The 12,157-nt window shown below is 37.3% G+C and overlaps 1 protein-coding gene across 6 annotated transcripts in view; it reads right to left on the reverse strand.

Annotated features, from left to right (window-relative positions):
• Positions 1–5,812, reverse strand: part of LOC129237495 (MAP kinase-activated protein kinase 2) — a 30,097-nt gene extending 24,285 nt beyond the window's left edge. For 4 of the 6 annotated variants that reach the window (XM_054872283.1, XM_054872285.1, XM_054872280.1 and 1 more), the window contains exon 1: positions 5,606–5,812. The gene's annotated coding sequence lies outside the window, so the exon portion shown is untranslated. Of the gene's footprint in view, positions 1–5,447; positions 5,469–5,491; positions 5,568–5,605 lie in introns of those variants that run through there. The other 2 variants (XM_054872281.1, XM_054872282.1) reach the window with 2 other exon arrangements.
• Between the last annotated feature and the right edge of the window lie 6,345 nt (positions 5,813–12,157).

Raw genomic sequence — 12,157 nt, forward strand, 5'->3', positions numbered from 1 at the left:
TTTTTCTCTTAAGAAATTTATTTAGTCAGAATATATGTAAATGGAAAAATTATTTTAAATGAGGTATAGAAAAGAAACTAAAAAGTTCGACCCAAATTGGGGGACATCAGAATTCGTTTTAGAGGTATGGTTCCTTCGGCAAAGTTTCTTATTTTGCTCCCTAGAATATGATTTTCACAGAGCAATGGGCGATTTCTTTGCCTCCCCACAAATCGAAGCGGTCTAATATATATATAATTGGCGCGTATACCCTTTTTGGGTGTTTGGCCGAGCTCCTCCTCCTATTTGTGGCGTGCGTTTTGTTGTTGTTCCACAAATGGAGGGACCTACAGTTTCAAGCCGACTTCGAACAGCAGATATTTTTTATGAGGAGCTTTTTCGGGGCAGAAATACACTCGGAGGATTGCCATTGCCTGCCGAAGGGCGACCGCTATTAGAAAAATGTTTTTCTTAATTTTGGTGTTTCACCGAGATTCGAACCAACGTTCTCTCTGTGAATTCCGAATGGTAGTCACGCACCAACCCATTCGGCTACGGCGGCCGCGCGTTGGGATCTCTATATGTACGAGGGGGGTCAATAAGTATCCGTGTTAGAAATGAAGATACCATTTTTATAATTTTGTTTCAACATAGAGCTCTTTTAGAAAAATACACTTCTCGCTCCGGCCTTTTTCCAAAAATAGGATTTGTCGAACTTTCCAAAATACTCCTCTGGCGCGGCGGTGACTTTCTCCTTTGAACTAAATTTCTTTATGCTAGGGAACAAGAAAAAGTCGCAGGGAGCCAGATCGAGTGAATACGTGGGGTGCGGCCGCAATTAATAACGCAATTCATGTTGTTTGGTGGCGACAACTCCGGATGAATGTGCGCTATCGGGGTGAAGGTGCTGACCTTCTTTTTCTCAAACAATCATCCCCATGACCTTTCCGGCCCCGGCCGATAGGACTGTCTTCGTCTTCTTTGAAGCAGATTCACCCGGAGAAATCCATTAGTTTCTGGAGTGGAATGATGAATCCAGGTTTCATCAACAGTGACAAAAATTCATTCGGACCTCGCTCAAATTTCTCCAAACACTGTTTCGAAGTTAACAGCCGCATCTGCTTGTTGTTGCTTGTGAGCAATCGCGGCACCCATCGGGCCGACAATTTTTTCGAAAATCATGTCGTGAACTTTTTGAATGATTTCCTCGGTAACCACGTCTGCCGGACGTCCTGGTCGCTCCTCATCAAAAACGAATCTAACTGTGGTCATATGTGGCGAAGCGTCCCTATAGACAGCATCCAACTTTGCTTTTATCTCCTCGCATTTTTCCCCATCCAAAAACAAAAAGGGAATTACCTAACGATGCTGCTCTTTTCCATCTTAGCGAAAATCTCGAAACACGTCTTACTCGAATAGCTGCCAAATCCAAACTAACCTATCAATCAGCCTGAAATTTATTTTGCCTTCGTTTGATAGCTGACAACACACGAAGCTAACACTAACTTCCCTCTGGAATGTACTCTGTCATCAAACACGGGTACTTATTGAACCGCCCTCGTATATATTATTATACCCGAATTCCGCTGAATAAACTACTGGTTTCAAATTAATTTTATGTAATTTGCAATTTTTCCCATTCTTGAACGAACAAACGTATCTTTTCTCAATTTTCCGACTAACATACATTCATAGTCAAGGGCTGACCAAATTGTGAAAGCCAAACCAGTTCATTTCTACGGCAGCAGGGTGTATGCTAACGGAATAATCCAAGAATGATGGAGTATAAGGTTGCACAGACTGGAGTTGGAAAAATATCGTAAACATGCTAGCGCGATGCAGGCTTCCTATACTGACCTTGGGCATATCATTACTGGAACTATTGATTGCCTTTTCCTTCTGAGTAAAATTCAATTTGATGTTCCCTATAAGAAATTTCGACAGTATGAAACCTTGAAAATTGGCTTCTCGAGAACCAATTACAGGGTGAATTTTACATAGCCGTATAGCAGCTTAGTCAACCATCTTAAACTGTTTTATTTTTTAGTAATTACTAATCTATTGTAAATTAGCTTAACATAGTCTGTAAGAAAATATCCATTTAAAGGCAAATAAACAACTAAACAAAAAAAAAAATTAAAAAAAAAGCAATTTAACAAAAATTTTAAATACTCACTGACTTGTTCACATACAAGCAACTTTGCACGCACAGATTTGTTTATTTTCTGTGTTGACGTCACTCAAAACAACGTAATTTGTTAAATTCGCCGTAGCACAGTAGCAGCTTTGTTGAGATAGCGCCACGTTTGTATTATAAGTATACAACGTGAGGGGTAATGCGTTATGCCCAACCAACTGTATTCTGTTAAACGCGGGAAGAATCAATTTTTACGCTAGTCTAAGGGCAATTTAGATTTAAATGTAATATTTCTTTAAGGGAATTTTTACGGATTTTTTTCGGATCGATATCTAAATCATAAAATAGTAGAATCAAATTGGATAAAGCAAACAAAAATTAACTTTATGAAGTCAGAACTTCATGAGTTTTTGTATTATACGCTTCACCGATCAGTATATGTAAGTAAAGTATAACAGTTTATGTAATAAAGCGTCTTTCAAAAGTGGCACCTAGATGTCAGTAGTTGATAATTTCTAGACGGCGCCTTTTTTTGTATCATCTTTGACATTTGCCAAGTAGACAGATGCAAGGCGAATTTAGTACTTTAAAAAACAGTTACCTTATTTTTCGCGATTACGACAAGTCTGATGTCAGCTCCCTTCCCAATACAAAACAAACGAACAAAACAAAAAAAGGAAGAGAAAATATATGTACATGTTTGTGAAAAGCCAGTGAATGGCTTGGTAATATTGTGATTTGTGAGATTAAAACGAAACAAACTAATGAAAACCAAGAGCCGTATTTTAAATTGTGAAAGCACAAATTAATAGAAAGCCTCCAAATGCAGTTTGTTGGGTTTTTATGAGGAAGATGCCGTGGCAAAAGAGTGTGCATGTGTGCGTATAATTTCTTGTGCTTGGTTGTCTCCATGGCTTTCGCCTACTCTTCGTCTTCACATACAAGTAATTCTTCTTCCTTTTGTTTGTTTATTCATGGACTCTTACGACACCACGAATTCGGAAGGCGCATTCTATTTCTCTATCATTCTTGGACAGATGTACAATTCTATATTTTGTTCAGGTTCTGGGTTTTTAGAAAAGTAAAGTCTATTCGGCCGCCGTAGCCGAATGGGTTGGTGCGTGACTTCCATTCGGAATTCACAGAGAGAACGTTGGTTCGAATCTCGGTGAAACACCAAAAGTAAGAAAAACATTTTTCTATTAACGGTCGCCCTTCGGCAGGCAATGGCAATCCTCCGAGTGTATTTCTGCCATGAAAGAGCTCCTCATAAAAAACATTTGACGTTCGCAGTCGGCTTAAAACTGTAGGTGCCTCTATTTGTGGAACAACATCAAGACGCACACCTATAGGAGGAGAAGCTCGGTCAAACACCAAAAGTGTGTAAGCGCCAATTATTATTTTTTTTTATGACAACCTGTAGATTTGCTGATTGTCATTCAAATGATGCCATTTTTCCACATATAAGTTAAGCTATACAAGTTAAGCAGAAATAACTGCTGGTCACCTTCATACACGGATATGCTCTCTGATTTGTTCCTACCAGCGATCATCTTAAGCATACGACTTTACAGCGCTTCTACAGTTGCAATGCAAGTGTGAGTCGACTGCTGTGAAAGCGAGTTCAGTTAACAGCGAACAGCACACGCATTACTTGCAGTTAGAATGAAAGTGTGAGGCGACTGTTATGAGAGCGACCAGAGCAATTAACAGTGATGAGTAATAAAGTGTGAAACTCACTATTGTCCAATTAGAATTTGTAAATGGGAGTTCTGTTGAAAATGGATCTTTCTTTTTAGCAGAGGACTCCGGTGGTAAAGGTTGTGTTGAATAAAGCTAATAATATTTATATTATAAAAAACTTATTGTATAATTTTATAATTAGTTTGTGTTGAATAAAGTTAATAATTTTTATATTATAAAAACTTATAATTATATAATTTATACACATAATTGTTAAGAGCTGAATTTTGAATAAAAATAGGGTTACCGGAAAGAATCTAAATTTTTACAAGTTTTATTTTAGAAGAACATCTATTCGTGTCCTTTGAAAGACACTTTATAAAATCAACTCAAAAACAAAGCAGAGCGGAAATGGAAAGTAGGTACTTTCTTTCTTGCATCGCGTTAGGAACAACAGTCATTCCTTAGTACATACATATGTTGTGTGATTGTACATAGCATCGGCCAGTTTCGATTTTTTATTAAGATATGAAAAATTATTTTTGAATTTCCTTTCTTTTCTTTGAGATTTCAAAAATAAGCTAAAAAAGCACAAGCGTACATTAACGCCTCTTAATGCGCCCACTGATTTGTGCGTTAATTTTTTGTTATTAAAACTTTGCCAATAAATGTTTTTGTTTACAATATATGGTTGTATGTGTGCACATAAATTATTGAGCGCTTTCAAATTCACGTTTTGTTTCATCTGACCGTCTAATGTACGCATATAAATCTGTATGTAAGAATTTTCGACGTGTGCCGGGCTATATGCCTCCCAGCAAATCCACCGATTCTATTGGCGAAAGCCTTAATAACAACATGGGATTTAGTGGTTTCTAGCTGGTATTAGGTGAGCACATACATACGTATATACCGACATACGTTTGCTCTATTATATAGTATGATAATTTACACCAGCGACTCATCGCATGTCTGCTCTATGGCCTGCTCTTGGCCACTGCTGCCCCGCTGCTGTTCGTTAATTACCTAACCAAGCGCGTCGCCGCCGCAAAGTACGCAGTTCCGCCCGAATGCGCTCGCTAGCATTTATGCTTGCAAACATACGAACGTACATACATTCGAAAAAAAAAAAAATTATATTTTGTGAATATGTATAAGTACAAACATATTGACACATCCTAAATATGTGGTAATCGCTATTTAACTGTAATGGCAACAACAGCTGCCGTTGAAGTTCCATCAACGCGATTGTATTTGTTTTTTAACTTAACATTCTATGAAATGCGTGTGAAGGGTTATATTTTCTTTGGTAATAAGTATGTATTTATAAAAATTAATTGAACTTTGTATTTTTTATTTAATTAGCTTGATTTGAAACGATTGCAATTAAAATTATTTGCTTTTTGCTTTCATTTATTTCTACTCCGACTAGTGGGCTATAAAAATACAGCTTGGATAGGTTGGCTTGTGCAACCAATAATTGTTGACTTTTCTGTTATAATTCGCTATTGTCAAACTGTTAGCCAGCGAAGCAATCGACTAACCAACAAACGCCGACCGATAGACCTAAAAACGAGGGCAGCAGGCCGTCAAGTTAACCATTTTCGAATACGTTCAATGAATCATTCACTTGTGCCTGCCTGCTTACCGCATATGCACCGACCTCCCCCGTTCAACGTTTGACTATCTTACCAATCAAGCGGCCACTGAATTTTTTGATTTCACAAGTATTTAGATGCTAAGCTCACTGCTTGCTCCCAACGAAAGGCACTTTTTGTTATAGCTTTAATTTAGTATTTAACATACCTTTGCTATTAATAAACTGTTTTCACGTTTCACTAAAATTTTATTACGGTACTGGCTAAATTTATAAAGTTATAAAATGCATGAAAACGAAAAGAAAAACAACTACCGAGGTGCGCTTTGCCTCGGTTTGGTGTAGCAGATATTTTTCCACAGTATCTGCGAGATGCAAGATACCCGCACAACTTGTCACACACAAACAATAAAACTGTTTAATTTGAGGCAGCCCTCAACTATTGCTGTCAAATTGGCACTGCTGCCAACTGCATTGTTTTGCTTTGAATGACAGACAACTGACAACTGTTTATACCGGATATGGAAAGGAAAAGAAAAAGTATTGCTTTTATTAACCGTCCGTTGTGTGAAAGTTTTATATTCTTTCGTTGTTTAAAATGGCCTGGCCAGGCCACCTATGAGAACACGTGCTTTATTTATAGGCTGGTACGAAAATTATGTCTGTAATCAATTTAAGTGTAATACCGATTAATAAAAAAACAGATTGATTAGTGTTAAAAGAAATTTATTTATCAAGGTTCATCCTTCTTACTTTTTTTTTTAAATTGTTTGAAAAATTCAATTTATAAATAAATAAATAAAAATATAAAATTTTAAAAGTTGTTTATGAAGTTGACGTAGTTACTGCAGCTAGACATATGCTGCAAGTGTAGGTTTTGGTTTCTAAACCGTGAGTTAAGCACATTGCATCTTTGCAAATGTGGCAAGTAAGTCGGGTTTTTCGTGTAAACTTATCCAGTTTGGTACATAGCTTGCACAATGGCCGGTACTGTGAGCTTACGGGCTTTGATGCAGTTTTTTGTGCTGGGGCCGTCGAAGTTGATGGTGGATCCTGTGAGAGATACATTATTTAAATTAATTATATATTTCAGTACGAATTCGGATGTTTGTATAAATACTTACATTGTTGCATTGTAAATATGAAAATGCCGAGAATGCCATAGATCTTTTGCTTGCATATTATTACAGTGGAACACACCGGGAAATAACAGCAATCCAAACCAAGCATACATTTCCATTTCGTCTGTGGGCTTCCACTCTTTTGGTTTACATGTTGGATTAGCCTCGTTCCACGCCTTGATCATTTCTCCTGCTTTCCGATTCGTCTGACGAACAATTATATCGACTATTTCAGGTGACATTATGTCACGAAAAATAGACACTGGATTTGGCAGAAATCGATGAGCAGGTCCCACTGGTCTGGTGCTGGTACTGGTAAATCGGTTCCAATGGCGTGCTCTAGGCGCTGGCGGTTCCTTTTTCCAAAACATATTGTCAATCTTGCACTCGTAACATTGCTCTTTTTCACCTAGTAATCGATTCACTCCACTGGCAAGATTCTTCGATTACTTCATCCCATTCAACTTCATAAATTTCTTCGTTTTCAGGCAATTCTTCTTCAACCTCAAGCTCATTCTCAATATCATTATCGTCGTCGGTGACAAACGGATCATCTTCCTCATCCTCCGCTGCAATAAATTTGCTCAACACTTCCTCGTGATGGCGCATTTGCTCACTTGATAGACGATTACTTCTTCTACCGATAGCTAATAGAGCCCTATCTACTTCGTTTGAAAGTGACATTTCTGTTCCGGCACAAAACACTTTATGAATAATACAGATCACTATTTCAATTGTTAATAAATACTTACTTTTCTCCACTCAAACAAAGATGATTGCAAAAAGCAAAATCAATCATACACAATAAAATGTGCACCTGTAATAAATGGAACCAAATTCAATTCTAACGGCATATATCTGGCGCCTGTTCTCGTGTTTTTTTTTTTACTAAAACTAGTAAAACTGTCGAAAATGCAGTGAGAGCGAGAGAGCGACTAAAGTTTCAACTTCTGAGTGAGAGAGAACCGTATTCACTCTTTCTTGCACTCTAATTAGTCAGAAGACCAAGTACGGTGCATGACTATACTAAAATTGCAGTGGTGGCCTGTGCAGGCCATTTACCCTAACATATGAAGTTTTTGTGTAAAATGTATTTTTTTTCATAATCACTTCGCTGGAAATGGTTATAAAATTTTCAGAAGATTCATCTAACAGACCTGTATGGTATATTTTCGCCGTTTTTTGAAAACTTAACGAAACAAAAAGATATACCCCTCTAAAATTCGATGGTATTTCATCTACTTCCTTTGCTGCCATCTCAGGTGTTCCGCAAGGAAGTATCTTGGGACCGCTTTTATTTGTGTTATTTATTAATGACATCAAAAGTTGTTTCACATTTGCTAAATTTTTACTTTATGCTGATGACCTTAAGATCTTCTCAGCGATCAAGACGCAAGAGGATGCCATTAAACTTCAAGCCGATATGAATAGGCTTTATTTCTGGTGCCAGAATTCACGACTTTCGCTGAACTTATCTAAGTGCTTCCAAATATCTTACTCTAAAACATCTAATATTTTGTGCACTAAGTACAGGATCTCGGCATGTGTCCTGCAGTGTGTTAGTGAGTTTAAGGACCTTGGCGTCATCTTCGATAACAAATTCTCTTTTAATAACCATATAAATTATATTACTTCTAAATCTTTTTCGATGCTGGGCTTCGTCAGAAGGAACGCCACTAAGTTCTCTGATCCCTATACCATTAAGTTACTGTATACATCTTTTGTTAGATCTCACTTAGAATATGCTGCTTTTATTTGGAGACCTTGTAGTCAGCAAGCTATTAATAGAATCGAACGTGTGCAAAAAATATTTCTCAAATATGCCCTTCGGTCCCTGAATTTTATTGATCCCATGCCATCATATTCTGCTCGTCTCATGCTTATAAGTCTCAGGTCCTTAGAGATTCGTAGGACTATACTGTGTCTGTCTTTTACTCATAATATTATTACTGGAGTAATTGATTGTCCCTACTTATTGGAAAGAATTCGATTTAATGTTCCCCAGCGATCTCTTAGGAACTTCTACCCTTATTATGGGGGTAACTTTAAAACTACGTATGCCAGCAATGCTCCCATTACTCGTGCTTTACGGGAATTAAATGGCGTTCATAATGATGTTCTTCTTGATTTCTCGCTTTCAAGAACAGCACTTTTAAATCTTTTGAATTCTATATTATAGTAAGTTAGTAGCTAGTATAGTTTTTAAATACATATAATATATTTGTAGCTTAATCTAAGCAACTTTTGTATCATAGTCTGTAAGGATTGTAATTCATAGACTTAAATAAATAAATAAATAAAAATTCGGAATGGCCTGCGTAGGCCACATCACACAACGGACGGTTAAAGTTCAAATAACTGTTCACTTTCACTACCGATGATGGGCCAATTTTTCGTTTGCGTCAAAAACGATATCCTTTAGTTGAAAAAGGAAGCATTAGAAGTTCACGTCACCGGAAAAATGCAAATTTATGTCCCAGAAGATGCTTGGGGGAAGTTTTATACGGACATATCTGCTGCTCCCTTAACAATGTGATGTTACTCGTACATGCTGCGCTTCTTTAGTTGACTTCTTAACCTCCAAATGGATTTTTTTCTACTGTCCTGAACAAAGAAAAGTGCTGGGCTATTTTGACCCGCGTCGGATAGCTGAGTGCTTGGAAAAAAGTTCAAAAAGTCAAACATTTTTTAATGATCTATTGTAAATTTTGGCAAAAAACAGAAGAACTACATTTTGCCATATTTTAGTAAAATAAAATTTTTTGAGTCAAACAAACTCACAGACAGTGAGTTATAGTTTGTAATATCAAACAGAGAGACGAAAATTTGATCGTAGACGTGTTTTCTGTACGCCCTTAATAAAATTTATGTCGGATATAAAGGAGTAGGGTAGCAATATGTGTTATAATACTGCTGTGCGCAAGCGCGCGGGTATAAAAAAAATAGTGCGTATAGGGTACTCCGATTGCTCCCACCGCTCGACAAGTGAAGATGATTAAAGAGTTAGAAAAACTTTTGGAATTGTATCGGAGTGACTTGGACGAAATGTGCAAAGGTGTTGCGACCATTCAAATTCATCAAAGAAATTCAAAGTGGAAAAGTCGGCATCGAAGATTGTAGGTACTATTTTTGGGTATAGTGAAGAAGTTTTATCATCTGATTGCTTGTCTATTATTTTTAAATTATTCCGTTAAACACCCAGACCGGTGTAGCGTCTTCCAAGCTGAGATCTACGTTATAGACAAATCAGCAAAAACGATAAGACTAATGGACGTACCTCAGACAAACCTTACCATTTTTGTTAATAGTCAAGCAGCGAACAAGTTACTGGCCTCAGCGCAGGAGGTCGTTCTCGCTTATCCAACAACATAAAACCACACTTTGTTGGGTCCCCGGCCATTCTGGAGTGGAGTGCAGTGACAGAGCGGATAAGTGTACAAGGAAAGGCTCTGAGCAGGAACTTCAGCGAGTGGTAAAGGACATTAGCATTACTCTAAACGAACTGTACACTGCGATGGACTTGAGCGTAATCGCGGAAACCAATAGAAGTTGGTCTCTGCCTATCAACCGCAGTGTCTTAAAAGCGTTCTGGCTAAAACTGAATCTTAAAAGCACAAAATGTCTGCTTGGGGTCACTGCACTATTGAGACCCTAGCCAGTATAATGGGTGTACCTAAGAATGACTTTTGCAGGAATTGTGGAGATGAAGAAGAAATTGATTCGTTACAAAACTTCCTCTGTGAATGCCCTGTACTTCAAAGAAGCCGTGCCAAATATTTTGGCGCTGATTTCTTTGAAGACCTGGGAAATTTGCAAAATGTCTCATTGGAGGGATCAGTTAGTTACCTTCTTTAAAATATCTAATTAGTTGAAGCAACTTAGTTCGGGGATAGAAATCAATTGCGCATATCACAATGGGTCTTAGGGTCACCAAGGGGCTTGTCCTAGATAAGCAACCTGGCTAACCACACCTAACCTACTTGTCTAAGGAGACTACAATGAATGGCCAGTACTACGCTAATTTACTGGGCCAGGCAGTCGTACCGAAGTGGCGTAGCAAGTTGGCGTGCGGAGTGCTTTTCTGTAAGACAGCGCCTCGGTCGGATTGCGAAACATGCCTAAAAAGCTATGGGATTCGCAGAAATTGACCACATAACCCACAGTTCGTATGATTTTTTCCTGTTTTCTAATTTTAAGAAGTTACGGTAGCCAAATGAAGGCGGCTTTAGCAAGTTATTTTGAAGAGAAGAAGTAGAATATCGAATTTCTTGCAATGACATTATGGCATTATTTCACGATGTGCAAGTGTATTTCACTAGAAGGGGCTTACATTGCAAAATAGCTTCCCCGTGAGACCCGCGTAACACTGGCAAAGTTGCGTTCTGGATATTGTAGCAGGTTAAACTGACGGGGCTTGTATCGCTGCTACAAAAGCAACAACAACACTGCAAAATAAAAAAATATATGGTAGTCGACAGTCGGTACGTAACGTACGGTACGACCCTGTAATATCCGGCCAAGGACTGTCACTTCAGCAGCATTCCTCGAATATGCACGGTGAATGTTTATGCTGCTACAACAACAAAAACAAAATATATGCAGCCAACCATATGTTTTAATTATTAAGGGGTTAGGTGGGTTACAGAGGTTCAAAAAAAGGGTATTTTTACTATTTTTTTTTTAATATATACAATCATATATTTTATTTAAACAATTCAGCATATCAAAGATACATATTTAAACAGTATTTTCTGAAATTTTTATTTAAAAATTCCGAAAACTCAGCCGTTGGGACCTCATCTCCCTTAACGTCTCACAAAAAAATGCTCTTGCCGTGGACAGCATAACTCATTATTGGTTCATCTAAAATCAAAAAACCAAAAATATTTCGTTAGTACATGGATAAATCTCGTTACTGGACGAAGGAAAAAAAATTTAATTTGAATTTTTGACAGACTTTGAACAAAAAAACACATTTTTTGGTCAAATTTTCGCCATGTGTTGGCTCGAAAAAATTAGTTTAAATAAAAAAAAAATCCTTCGTTCAATAACTTGATAATGTTATTCCAAAGATGTGTGCAAAATTTGAACAAAATCGCTTCATAACTTTTCGAGAAATCGTGTCCACCGACTTAAAAAAAAAGTTTTGAGATAAACGCGTTTAAAAACGAAACGCTGCACTGACATGGCCTGATGGGCGGAACTTCTGAAGGGTCTATCTCGTAGAATTTTACTCGGATCAATTTGAAATTTTAGGAGAATATTTTAAACATAATATACTATTTAATAAGACAAAAAAAAATCGATTTTTTGAAATTTTCAAACCCACCTAACCCCTTAAGTTAGGACGCGATATGGTCTCAACAGCTCCGATATACACCCAACAATTAACTGGCATACAATTTTAAACCATATTCGAAACCCAAATGAATTATTCATGAGAAGCTTGAAGCTGTTGATGAAGAGAAAACCCTTACTGTCGATAAAACCTACAACCTACTATTTGTGTGTCAAGCACAAACAGTTTAAGAAAAAAATCGAGTGTTTTAAAAAATGGGTAATGAATGCTGTTGCAAGTAAAAACATATTCTGATAGTTCTGCGTTAAAGCGTTAAGTCGTTAGATTTTAAATCCTCAATA

Source organism: Anastrepha obliqua, chromosome 2 (assembly GCF_027943255.1).
Source record: "Anastrepha obliqua isolate idAnaObli1 chromosome 2, idAnaObli1_1.0, whole genome shotgun sequence".
NCBI lineage: Eukaryota > Metazoa > Arthropoda > Insecta > Diptera > Tephritidae > Anastrepha > Anastrepha obliqua.